Source organism: Balaenoptera acutorostrata, chromosome 17 (genome assembly GCF_949987535.1).
Source record: "Balaenoptera acutorostrata chromosome 17, mBalAcu1.1, whole genome shotgun sequence".
Classification (NCBI taxonomy): Eukaryota; Metazoa; Chordata; class Mammalia; order Artiodactyla; family Balaenopteridae; genus Balaenoptera; species Balaenoptera acutorostrata.
Window position 1 is genome coordinate 65846139 of NC_080080.1, and position 11614 is coordinate 65857752.

The 11614-nt window shown below is 39.0% G+C and overlaps 1 non-coding gene across 1 annotated transcript; it reads left to right on the top strand.

The window, feature by feature from the left end:
* Nucleotides 1-10603: 10603 nt before the first annotated feature.
* Nucleotides 10604-10728, top strand: LOC114238268 (small nucleolar RNA SNORA18). Its single transcript, XR_003623666.1, has one exon. It is a non-coding gene; the product is annotated as a small nucleolar RNA SNORA18 (small nucleolar RNA).
* The last annotated feature ends 886 nt before the right edge of the window (nucleotides 10729-11614 follow it).

Consider the following 11614-nt stretch of genomic DNA (forward strand, 5'->3'; position numbering starts at 1 on the left):
TTTAATTGATGTGGAAATATCAGGGGGTATCCCATAGAATCCTCTAGGCTCCAGGCACACCCCTCCCTTTCTGTCCCTATATAGTGGCAACCAAATTTCATCTTGCTATTCGGGATCAATAACATTAGCTAGCACAGTAATCTCCTTCTTTGTCTATTTGTTCTATAGAATGATGACACTCAAATTACCAAGTGGCCATCCTAGTTTCCAGTTGGGAAATAATTGTTACTTCCTGTGGGAATGTACCAGAGTTCAGGGGTATGATGATGGGAAGTAAAAATTTTGTGAATAAGTTATTAGGTATAATAGATAAGCCCTTCCTATTTTCATGCTTGATCCTGGACTCACATATTCTGACTGTGGGAGAAACAGAATCAAATCGTTGTTGCTTATTTTATGCACATACCACATCCTGTTGGACACTGCAGAGAAACTTTACAGAGAATTAGCTCTATCGCTGAGGTTTCAATAGGCCAGTTCTATCTAGGTAAATGGTAAGAACAATAAACTATTTGGCTGTGGTATCATCGCTTCTCTTCTCTTTCCATAAAACGAGTTTCTTTGTTCGAAGCCACGCTATATGGGAGAACGGGAAGGTCAATAAGGTACCACATATGAAGGTGTTAGGACAAGTATAGTAGGCAAAAAGGCAAACCTATATCCAGAATAAGCATCTACTCTAGTGAGGGCATGTACTTTTTCCCTGTAAGGTAGAAGGAGTCTATGGTAATCAGCCTTCAGGTGACACTGGTATTGGTCTCTGCTACTAGCAAGCTGGACAGTCAACAGTGGCAGCATCCAGATCAGCTCTAGTGCGGGGGACCCCTGTTCTCGAACCTCTGCATATGCTCCATTTCTGCCCCATAAGTGCTTGTAAGTGGGACCATTAAGCAAACACTGGGGTGGCTTGGGAAGAGCTTAGCTGACATTATTGATAGCCTTCCTTAAAGCTAGTGCCTTTGCTGACTGTTCCTATGGGACCTTAATATCCTCATACAGTGGTCTCAGTTCAAGAGACTATTTGCCCGTCCTACTGTTTTTATTCATCTCTAGGTTCTGTTACCTAAAAGGATATAATTTTGTTCCAATTTTATCCTACCTTCATCTACACATGCTTATCCTTCCTACCATGATGTATAAAAAGAACTCAATTTTAGGTTTGAAGATTTGATCATTAAAAGTATGTATGTGAAATCTTAGTTTCTACTCAAGTAGGGTTAAAAATGTAAGCTGACCGTTTTGAAACAGATTTTAACAATGTGGATAAGATTCTTACTAAACATTATGAAGAAATCCACTGTATATGTCAATGTACTTCAGTGGCACACACAAAAATATTTGTAATACATGATTCTTTCCAAAAAGGGTGGATATTCTAACTAGAATGCTAAACGCCTTGATGGGTGATGGAACCTAGGCTTGAAGTAGAACTTGGGACAGATGAATTGCTTTGCATTATAGCTACCTGAGAATTGTGAAGAGGGGAGCAGAATGCAAGGTAGGCTGGCATCCACCGGATGGGAGGTGGGTTGAGATGCAGGACGCGTCATTAGCATAAGAAGTAGGGGCGCAAGAGGGAAGAGATACGGGAACATATGTATATGTATAACTGATTCGCTTTGTTATAAAGCAGAAACTAACACACCATTGTAAAGCAATTATACTCCAATAAAGATGTTAAAAAAAAAAAAGAATCTGAAAAAGAATATATATAACTGAATCACTGTGCTGTACACCTGAAACTAACATGGCATTGTAAATCAACTATATTTCAATAAAAAAATAAAATAAAATAAAATAAAAAAGAAGTAGGGGATTGGAAAGGGAGTGGTCCAAGAGGAATTTTAGGGCCACAGGCTCTTGAGTGTGACTCATAAATCTCATGAAATGCTTAGTGTGCTTAGAGTAGTGGTAGAAACTGATAAAGAGGCACAGTTCCCGTGATTGACATGGCGCTGAAATCATAAGGTTTTGTGGATGAGGGCACTGCAGACAACTGAGTTACATAAGTGAACTTGGGCAACTGGTAACATGGAAAAGAACCCACTTGGGAATATGTTCCTTCATGGGCCTTAGTTTGGTGGGTGCATGTTTCTCTATATTATAATGACTGCTCAACAGTGATTTCCTGCCCTTGTTTTTACTAAGCCATTTTTACAATGGGACAATTTGATAAATTTGGTAAATATCTTAGGCTAGTTCAAAGGCAAACAAACTCATAAGAGGATGGATAATAGTCTGTTCACTGGTTTTCTCTAAATAAGTACGATGAGTCACCTCTTCCCCTTCGTTTACCATCTGCTGTGATTTAGAAATCAGCCCTAATTTAAACAAGAATTTACTTTATTCTCTTTTTCCCCTTCCTTTGATATTCTTGCATGTGAGAAGGATTGACCTAGGACTCACACATTTATTTATTTATTGTTGTACATGAGAAACCATATTTGCTGAAAGTCTCATTCTCTTGTTGTAAACCAGGTAACCTAGTGAGATGGATTATCTCTTTCAGATTGAAAGGGTGAAGCCTAGAATGTTAAATTTTTCTGTAAGACTGAAGATGTTGTTTGGGTCAGGCAAAATGCATTAAAGAGCTTCAGATTATTAATAGGCATGCTATAGCGGTATATGTTATCAGCTCAAAATAGGTAGCAATTTTGGTCAGGCCAAGAAACCAACAGGTATCTCCTCATAGAGACCTACCAGGTTCATAGTTAAGCTTCTAGGCAGTTCTGAACATCTCCCTAGCATTCTGTTCTGCTCACTGCCCCAAACTATTCTGCAGGCATGTGAACATTAGAAATAAATATTGTCATACTGAAAAGATGAACATGTTGATTCCCAAATTAAGGTTCCTTCTGATTAGAAATGGGCTAGGTCTATACTTGTCAAAAATTTTGCTGATGGTGACCAAAAAAATGTATTTACATCTTGTAACTGTAATCTCTGTGCTAACTTTCTTCTAAAAAAGACCAGCATCCCTGTGACTTGGACCTAATTTAACTATTTAGAGCAAGTCCAATGATGGTACATATATTTAAGGAGTGTTGCTCAGTGGTTCAAAGAGTTATTTGGTGAAGAGTTTCCACTGATTTTATTGGATGTTAATGGGTTGTTATGTTGTCATCTTGGAGGAGAACTTTAGAGTCAAAGATAATTCGTATCTTTAGCCAAACTGCTCACTTCGAGCTTGAAGGGAGATGGAGAGATATAAATCCTGGTTCTTACATGCTGATTTGTTTGCAAAAGTACATAACCCGGTAATCCTATGTAGATCCTGTGTATCTACAATAGGAAGTCACAGCCATGAAGATACAGAATTGAAAATTATATGGTCTTTATTGAGAGTTGTATCAGGGACTTTATTTGCCCTGTGCTCTGGTGCACTTTTGCACCGTATTTTGTTTTTTTGAAGTTTCAAGGGTAGGCATTTCAGCAACTCTCACTGGACAGGGAAGTGGGGATTGAAGGGCCAGAGTAGAAATGGAATAAAAGTGCTTAACTTTTCTGAGTGTCCTCACTCATGGCATGCCGATGAAAGCATGATTTTACCTAATTGTCACAACAATCCCAGGAGGGCGGGGCCATCAGTCTCATTTTGATATTAAGCACCAGAGAAAGTGGAGAAGCCAGTCCTGGAACCCAGGGCCGTGACAGCAGATCTCTTGGTCCGCCCCTGTGTGCTATATGCTGCAAGAAAGAAACTCAAGTCAAAGCTCTTGATGGAGCTCAAGTGTACTGCGACCAGAACCAGCTTCCTGGGGCTTTGGTTTTGCCCCTGCTTGTAAGTGAGGGTACCTTGCACTGTGTCTGGCACATGAAAACACTCAATTAACATGTGTTGCTTTTCTCTTCTCTCCAACTCCTCTGTCACACTGGCTGTTGACTCCTTTCCCTAAAACATTACTTTTATCATGTTATTCCCCTGCTAAAAATCTGATAGGTGAGAACCATATCAAAATCATAGAAAATGGAATGGATAAGTAAGCTATGGGATGTTTACACAATGAACTATTAAAGAGCAAAGAAAATAAATGAACTGCAGCTACATGCCACTTCATAGATGAATATTATGGAAATGTTGAACAAAAGAAAGAAGACAAAACATTTTAATTTTTATTATTTTTTATTGAGGTATAGTTGATTTACAATATTATATTAGTTTCAGGTGTACAACCTAGTGATTCAATATTTTTATAGATTATACTCCATTCAAAGTTACTTAAAGTATAGATCACTCTCTAAATTTTAAAAAGAGGAAGAATGAACTATGTTTCTCAAGAATGCAAAGAGTAGCCTGGGCCTTGGATGGACACAGGTGGTATGCCAGAAACTCGTGCCTGGTGGATCAAGAAGCTAATGAAACTCCCAGAAAGCACATATTTAATAAGGCCACCAAGTCCTGAGCACCATCTTCTCAAGTCCTCAGAGTGAAGTCCTACTTCTGTACAAACAGTGATTTCTTGCACATAAAGTTGTCCTGTGTTGAGGCTCTCAGTATGATAAAGATTCCTGCAGAGGCCACTGTGCAATTTTCAAAGACCAACTGACCTGAGATAAGCCTGTGGAAACTGTGAGGGTCAAAACACCTGCACTGACGTCCAAAGCCATGATTTCTTCCTCTTCTAGCAACTTCTCTCCCGAATTCCACTCTTGTCTTTATAGGTTTCAGTGTTTCTGATTCATGCACCCAGTAGTGGAGTATCTGACAGGACCTAAAATATTAAAAACACACACTTTATCTCAGCTTGAGATCTGAATAAGGTGAGAAATAAAACACCAAGTGAGACATAAAGCATATTATGGCAAAGGCAAAGTTGGAGAATAGAGCTTAGTTTGGTGGCCAAATGTGCAACCGGGTTCAAGGGCAGTACTGATCCTTGGAGGGGCAGAGGAAGGTGAGAGCTTGCTGTACAACCCCGCTCCAAGAGGAGAAGGTAGGACTAAACCAAGCACATCCTGTTTATCCTTCCGGAAATACTCCTCCTCAAAGTTGATACTTATTAACCAGATGTGGCTTCTACCATCCAGGGGAGAAACTGAAGGAAGGGCTGGGAGTTACACCAATTAATCTCCTCCAAGTGGAAGGAAGTGGGAGCATTGATCCTCCCTTACAAGGAAGGACAGAACATTTTCAAAAATGTTTCTAGGGCTTAGGCAGGCTGTGAGGTGTGGAGAACTTGTGTGTGCATGTTACCTAAGACCTATGTAATATGCTTTAAAAAGTTGTATTCAGAATTTAAAGGCCAAACACCTTAACAAATATGAGCTAAGTCAAAACCTGTATCACAGTTAGATTTATAAAACTGCACAGAAACCTGCAGATTAAAAAAAAAGAATTTTTCAAAGGGGTCCAATTTCAACAAGTGGAAGAAATGGGTCAAGTGGAAAGAATTTCTATTTTCCTAATTGGAAAAGGAAGAATAATTAAGGGATTGATTCTGCTTTGTGCCTTTCTCTCTCTTCTATAAAGCTATATTTTACAGCTGTGGCAAAGGGGCATGGAGTCTAAGCTAGTTTTTCTCTCTTGAAAAAAGAGCAACTTCACCAAATCTTTGTGCTAAGTAACTTCTTGTTCTTGGTTACAGAGTTTCTTTGTTCTTGTTTTTGTTTTAAATCTTTATTGAATTTGTTACAATATTCCTTCTGGTTTTTTTTTTTTTATGTTTTGGTTTTTTGGCCTGGAGACATGTGGGATCTTAGCTCCCCGACCAGGGATCGAACCTGCATTGGAAGGTGCAGTCTTAACCACTGCACTGCCGGGGAAGTCTCTTGGTTATAGAGTTTTTAAATGAGAGATTAATGTTGCAAATTCACCTACTGTAACCGATCTACCTTGAATATATACTACATTCGAAAGGAATGATTTCATGAGAGTTCTGCTTTATGGCATTCTAATTTTGTAGAATTCTGACGAAAGCTCCTTGGGGTGAGTAAGAAGAAAACTAACAGGTTTCCAAATGCAATTTTTAAGCAGTCTACTTTTTAAATAATAAATCAAAGAGAATACTTTGTTAATTGATTGGATTATAAAATTTTTTTGAGAAGCTTAGTGATTCAAAACAATCTATAACTATTTGCTGTATGTATGCAAGTGTCTCTCACTCTGGAACGACTTTTTAAAATGTCAATGATTTTGCCCAAACTTCCCCCAAACAGCTGGGTGTGAATATAGCCACATAGGGTCATGATTAAGCACAGTACTAGCTCACAGTTGTAGTGTGATTGTAAAATCTGAGAGCTTTAAGTTTGCTTTAAGGAATTGCCTTGTTTGAAATATAAATACAATGTAAGAATTTGTAAATGTGAAAGCCCCATGCCTGAGGAAAAACTAAATTCAATGAAATCAGTGGAAAAATCACATCCCTCTTTTAATTAGCGTCCCTCCTTGATGAAAGAACTGATTCTCTAAATATAATGCCTTAGGGTTAGAAAAGCTTTAACTATTTTGACCTCGGATCTAGAAGAGAAATTCACCATTCTTGACAGCGAGGCTGATTTGAGAATTGTGAATGGTGTCTGTGGGGCTGGAGATCTGTGTACAGAGTGTGGATTTCGGGTTTGGATGTGAAGTTTAGCACAGAGGGCCACAGGGTGAACAGTGGAAGCAGGCCAGGAAGCTTCCAGACTCTGAGCTAGCCCAGTGATTCCTGTGCTGGGTTTGGTCCTGAGTCAGGAGGAATCCATCCACTATGCATTGCCAAACCTGGCAAGGTGCAGGTAAGGTCAAGGTTAAGTTCTCATAATCAAGTTTTGAATCACATTTTCAAAGGCAAACCTTGCAAATTCCTCTTCCATAATGAATGTCTTTGATATTCCCTCACCAGCACTATTGGTAGAACTGACTTTAAATGGTGATTTTCATAGCAGACATTTGGGATGAGATACAGGTCACATGGGATGATTTTGTAAAGAAATCTGTCATGACTGGGCAGTTGATACAGAGAGGCTGGGGCAATCTGAATACAAGAAAGTCCTATCCAGAGCTGCCATATAATTTTCTTCCATATAAACTCACCCTCCACTTCCTACACACTTACTATGATGAGAGAACCAGTTCTTACAATGGGATCACGAGTTTCATTTAAAAGCTTGATAAAAATTTTGACCATCTACTGGGTGCAATCATTGGAGAAGACAAAATCCTTGCTTTCAAGTAGCTGAGTGAGAAAACCAACCACTATAATTGCAAAAATAAGACATGCAAAAAGTCTGAGTAGGGTGATGTTGTCTAGCCTGGGAATTGAAAGAAGCCTTCTTAGAGGAAAGGCTGTCTGAGTTGCGCCTGAATAAGGAGAAAATAGCCAGGAAATGGGACATGTGTCTTGGGATGGGGATGGCAGACAAAAGTTCCAAGGGTGGGAGCCGAATGAATAAACCCTCAGAGGTTCAAAAAAAAAGAAGAGAAAGGCACTGAGGATTCCAGGGAGTTACAAGCAGTTGCAATCATGGCAGGGCAAAGCATGAGGCCAGACGGCTAAGAGTCAGGGCTGGTTAGCTGGTGGAGCAGGTCATGGAAACATTGCAAGACACAATGCAAGAGGCTTGGACTTGATCCTTAGGCGACTCGGGAGCCATCGGAGGGTGTTAAATGGAGAAGCTGTCTTTAAAAAGACATGGCTGTGTGGAGAAAGGATTTGAGGCAGACAAAATAAGGAAACCATTGAGAAGGCTGCTGCCCTGGGAGAGAGATGATGAAAGATTGAACAGGGCAGTAATCACAAAGATGGAGAAAAAGGAGATGGATTTGAGAATTATCAGGAGCTAAAATTAATAGAATGTGGTGATGGATTACATGGGAGACAGTGAAGGAGCTCCGTACCTGCCGTGGTAACTAATTGGCTGTAATATAGCCTATTCAAAGAGCCCACTTAGAAGAACGCAATTCAGTTTTGAGTATTTTGTTGGAGGCCCCCAAGTAGAGATATCCACTAGGCAGTTGGATATGTGCTAAGGGCCATAAGCCAGGTCAGGGCTGCTGATACAGATTAAAAAATCAACAGCAGAGAAATGGGAATTAAAGCCATGAGGTGAATGGGATAATTCGGGGAGAATGTGTAGAACACAGAGGTCAATGGGCAAAAGCAGCAAATGGATGGGAGGACCAAAGAGCAACAAAGAATCATCAGTATAAAGAGGTAGGAAGGCATGGGTTGGGGGTGCCAGTGGTGAGCTTTAGAAAGACCCAGAGGGATTCCTGGGCATATATCTGGAGACAACTCTAACTTGAAAAGGTACATGCACCCCAGTGTTCGTTGCAGCACTATTTACAATAGCCAAGACATGGAAGCAACCTAAATATCCACAGGTGAATGGATAAAGAAGATGTGGTACATTTATACAATGAAATATTACTCAGATATAAAAAAGAATGAAATAATGCCATTTGCAGCAACATGGATTGACCTAGAGATTATCATGCTAAGTGAAGTGAGTCAGACAGAGAAAGACAAATACCATATGATACCGCTTATATGTGGAGTCAAAAAAAAATGATACAAACGAATTCTTTACAAAACAGAAATAGACTCACAGACATAGAAAACAAACTTATGGTTACCAAAGGGGAAGCAGGGGGGAGGAATAAATTAGGAATTTGGGATTAATATATCTACACTGCTATATATAGAATAGATAACCAACAAGGACCTACTATATAGCACAGGGAACTGTACTCAATATTTTGTAATAACCTATAAGGGAAAAGAATCTGAAAAAGAATATATATCTCTGTATAACTGAATCACTGTGCTGTACCCCTGAAACTAACACAACATTGTGAATCAACTATACTTCAATTAAAAAAAAAATATTACAACAAAAAAAGTTTAATTCTGAGACGACATTTTCTGAGTAAATGCACTTAAAATAGTTGAGCAAGCTTTAACCTACAAAGTAACATTGATCAGTTGGATGTTAGGAGAAAAATTTTGACCCATTGACCAAGTTATTTGTACCATCTAGAACTAGAACTGCATTCTCCAGTATGGTAACTACTACCACAACTGGCTCTCTATGTTTACTTAATTCAAAGTAAATCCAATTAAAAATGGAGTCCCTCAGCAGCACTACCACACTTAGTAGTAGTGCTACGTGCTAGTAGTTCTAATTGCACTAGGACATCGAAGTGCCCATTAGCCACGTGTGGCTAGTGGCTACTGTTTTGGACAGCATAGGTATAACATTACCGCCATGGCAGAAAGTTCTACTGGATGGTACTGATCTAGAAATGACTACTTGGTCTCTTAATGCCCAAGGAAGGAGCCATGTGCTAATCAAAATGCCATTTACTAGTAGGAAAATTGCAGACGTGGTTACAGTGATTATGTAGTCCTTTGTTCACAATATAAAACATTATAGTATTAGGATTACAGACCTTTGAAGACTGAAATTACATGGAGCTAAATTTAGGAAAGTAGTATTTAGCAGTACTGAATAAGTGGAGGTGAATTCTTTTCCCTTTTGTGTTCCAATTCAATAAAATTTGGATATGCTGCCAGCATTTGGGTGATTAGGAAAACTGAACCAAGTCTAAGCAGTTGAAGTTGGCATTTCCTTTCTCAAAATCTGCCAAATGACGTAAAACAGTAGATGCCTTTTGTGTATCAAGGCTACTTTGCTTTTAGAAAAAAAAAAAAAATCTTTCACTATCCCTAATTCAAACCAATGACCTAAACTGTTTACATTGTTCAAAATTATAAAGTGAGAGGTCAGAGAGCCCCCAAATACTGTTCCACTTGGGGGGTGGGGGAAGTAGGTTAAAAATTAAAAATATCTTCTTCAATTTGTGTTTCTTTATAAATTATCCTTCGTATTGGAGAGTAGTAATGCTAGCTTCTGAGAAGCAAACATTAGTAATCACAATAAACAATTCAAATGAAATTAATATCTATTATGGTAATGGCTTAGAGGATGAAGGTAGGAATTCACTGAATAGCTTCTTTGCTATGGCATTGGTACTTCTTTTAATAATCAAACCATTACCCAGGAAATGTTGCCCAAGTTGAGGACGCTGGCTGGTCTGGATGACCCAAGCATGCGGCTGTGTGGTGCGCTGCCCATAGCGAGTTACTGCCTGATTAACAAACAGGGAACTATAAATATCTAATTGTGTTTTTGTGAGTGTGCGCGTGTGACTTTAAATAATGGGTCTTGCTGCTCAAGAAGTACAGAAGGAAAACACCGGGAAGAGCAGGCCGAAAAGCTGTTGTTCTGAAGGCGTCCAGCAGGTGGCAGCAGTGCTGCAGCTAAAGCGAGCATGCTCCTTATGACTCCGATTGAACCAGACTGATTTGTGATCAGCCTTAACTAACCATTTCTCTTTATGACACCAAGCCAGAAGCACAATCTAAATATCTATATCTTCAGAAGAAATCTGCTTTCATCCAGGGAGTGGCTGATTTTAAACATAATGCACAGAAAGCTTACATACAGCGCCAGCTTCAAAGGCTTGAGCACAGCGTAGGGGCACGGATGAATAAGCACCGTACAAACAGGAGATAAGTGGATGGACCACTTTCCACTCTAGGAGAGGCCGTCTGGGAAGAACAACTCTTTCTTTTCTAACTCCCCTTTTCCATCAGTTCCTTCTCCTCAGCATGTGAGAAGAGAAATATATTTCCGTTCCTAAAAAACAAAATCCTGTTGGAAACGCCTCATAGATTAACTGTGTGGTTTCCTTTACTCATAGAACTACCTGTTAGATCTGTGGGAAAGAACTACAAGACAGAGCTGCCAAGTAAACTATGAAAAACCTAACAAACTTTTTATCTTAGGTATTGGCATATCCCAATGATCTGTACTGTTCTAGGGTGTGATGGCTTAGGAGTGAATATGATTTGAACCTAATACATTTTTAGAGGGTGTCAAATTCAGAACCAGGCAGATCCATCGCCTGACCCTAAACATGGTCCTAAAGTAAATCGCTTGAGGAAATTGGATCCCAAAGATTACAGTTTATTACATTACAGGTTGCCTGGTTACTAAAGGAAGGGAGGCTGGCTTCAGAATTTTACATGAGCATCTCTGAAAATGGACCCTTACCTTTATATTTGTTATACAGGGCTGACTCACACGATAACTTCTTTTTGAAAGGGCTACTTTATCTTGAAGATTATGAGTTTGGAGGAACTAAGGTGATTGGCAGTGGAAAGAATCAGAACATGTGAAATTCCTTAAAAATTTACTGACTTAAATAACTTTGTGTTACACATAATTAAAAAAAACCCCTTACACTTTGTGCAGAAAAAAAAAAAAAAATCCTTCAAACCTTTTTGACCTTTGCTCCCACCAGCCACCATCCAATTTGCTTCTCTCCTTATAATCCCAAAACTTCTTGAAGCCACGATCAATACTTTCTAATCTCTAGAACCTGCTGTGTAGCACAGGGAACTCTACTCAGTACTCTGTAATAGCCTATATGGGAAAAGAATCTAATAAAAATAAAAAAGAGTAGATATATGTATAACTGATTCACTTTGTTGTACACAACATTGTAAATCAACTATACCCCAATAAAAATTTTTTTAACATCTTTATTGGAGTATAATTGCTTTACAATGGTGTGTTAGTTTCTGCTTTATAACAAAGTGAATCAGTTATACATATACATATGTTT